We start from the raw sequence: 2181 nt of genomic DNA, 5'->3' as shown, positions 1-2181 counted from the left end.
GACCAGTGGGGAAAGTTCTGCGCTGCTGATTCTGCTGATTTGCAAAGTTTGATCGTGGCTGTTGCTGCTGGCCGCGACCACGTCCGCCGGATCCACGACCAGAGTTTGATCATCCACCACGACCACGATTGGAGCCACGCATCTGCTGACTCCCACCACGACCGCCTCTTCCTGCTGAGTTGGCTGACGATGAACCAGTACCAAGCTGCAACTCTAATCTTGTTTCAAAGCTTAACAACTGGGAATACAATTCGGCAGGAGTAACAGGTTCTATTCTAGTTACAAGAGCAGAAACTAGAGGATTGTACTCAGGGTCAAGGCCGTTGCAGATGTACATCACCAATTCTTCGTCGTCGAGAGCCTTCCCTGCTGCAGCCATCTCATCTGCTAGTCCCTTCATCTTGTCGTAGAACTGAGCGACAGACATGTTCTCCTTCTTCGTCGTGGCGAGAGCGAGACGCACATTGGTGGTGCGTGCACGCGTGTGGGAGGCAAACATGTCACTGATTGCCTTCCAAGCTTCAGCAGCAGTCTTCGCGATGGCAACTTGTGCCAAGATATCCCTAGTCAGGGACGTGAGGAGGAACCCTAGAACTTGCTGGTCCGCAGCGAACCACTCTTCATAGGCTGGGTTAGGAACCTTGACGATCTTGCCGTCGGCCTGCTTTTCATCAACTTCTTCAGACGGAGCGACGGCCTTGCCGTTGACATAGCGCTCCAATCTTGCGCCTCGTAAGGTCGCAAGGACCTGCGCCGACCACATGGCATGGTTCTGGCGCGTGAGCTTCTCCGTGACTTGCACACCAAGGAGAGGATTTGACGCCGTGCTTGAGGACGCCATTGCTGGAGATCTTGAACCGCCTAGGCTCTGATTACCATGTAGAAATCAGAGGCGCTATGGATGGTGGAACGCCGGCCTCCTTTTGGAGATCACGGCGGTTGCGTGTTGATGATAATTGATAGCGCAAACAAGGCGCATGTACAAGTATATATAGACGAGATATGACCGGCTTAGAGATATTCTAGGAAAGAAAAGATTTAATAGATTACATGAGATCTATTCAAACTACAACAACCTATATCTCTAACCGGTCACATCACATCTATATTTAGTACAACTATATTTGGTACAATATGTTTAACAAGGGGCTCGATCGAAATTATGTCACCGGCAAAGGGCCTGGTATGGGCAGCATTCACCCGGCCCGATCAAGCAAATTCATGGCAGCGAGCGAGGGACCCTCCATCTCCACTCCAAGCTGAAAGCAGCTATGGCTGTTTGCTTCTGAGTAGTGCTTCAGCAGCCCTATTCTGCTGTTGCATCGCACTGCGGCACTGGGGCCTGGCCTGGCCACAAGCACGCCGGAACTCTCTGCTGGTAGAGTGCAAGAGGCAGCTAGCGTGCTTGGGCTGGCTTGGCCGGGCGTACCGATCGATGTAGGAGTCGATCCATCCCTTGACCGGCAAACTGCTCGCAGCAGTGAAGCATGAACACGCACGCAGGTAGCCAGGTAGGCAGCCTTTTCTTGCGCTCGCCGTCTCGACCTTATGCCAGCTTGCCTAGCTTCCAGCACGAATCTCATGCATGCTTGCACCGAATCTGTGAGAAAAAAAAAAGCAGCCTTAGTGCTGATTTTTTATAACTCCGAAATGTAACGTAAAGCTCTATAGAATTGTTATACGAAGAAGTGATCGGGTGAATTATGCCTGAGGGATTAAGAAATAAAAAAACCATCATTTTCTCATTCCAAAGTTAGGTTGGGAATCTTGGAAGAGAAAGAGAGAAGGGTTAAGGGTATTATTGGTGACTATATTTGGAGATTCTGGTAATACATATAATCTTATAAAAAAAATATGTAGTTGTCCATATTCACTGTTCTAGTCTAATCTAGTAAATATAAATATATATTTTCAGTGTGACATGACAGAAGCAGTGTCATACATCCGCTCATACTTATATAGGTCTACTTATCAGTATTATAAAATTATTTTCATACGAACAATCAATCACACTTTCAATTTTTACATCCATTTATATAATCTAAAATTTAATCAACTAAATACAAATTAAACTCAAACAGTCTAAATATATACGAACACCTAAATACTATCTTATTTTATAAATATAATTTCACTCAATCTAACTATACCACCACACAGCTCAAGTTGAGCAGCGCAGCG

At 46.6% G+C, this 2181-nt stretch overlaps 1 non-coding gene across 1 annotated transcript; it reads right to left on the bottom strand.

Moving 5' to 3' along the window:
- Nucleotides 1-222: 222 nt before the first annotated feature.
- On the bottom strand, nucleotides 223-361 carry LOC133927885 (small nucleolar RNA Z247). Its single transcript, XR_009911380.1, has one exon. It is a non-coding gene; the product is annotated as a small nucleolar RNA Z247 (small nucleolar RNA).
- Nucleotides 362-2181: the final 1820 nt, after the last annotated feature.

This window comes from Phragmites australis, chromosome 8, assembly GCF_958298935.1.
Source record: "Phragmites australis chromosome 8, lpPhrAust1.1, whole genome shotgun sequence".
In the NCBI taxonomy this organism is placed as follows: domain Eukaryota; kingdom Viridiplantae; phylum Streptophyta; class Magnoliopsida; order Poales; family Poaceae; genus Phragmites; species Phragmites australis.
Note: the sequence above shows the minus strand (reverse complement) of the source record. Positions and strands in the feature narration are given on the sequence as shown.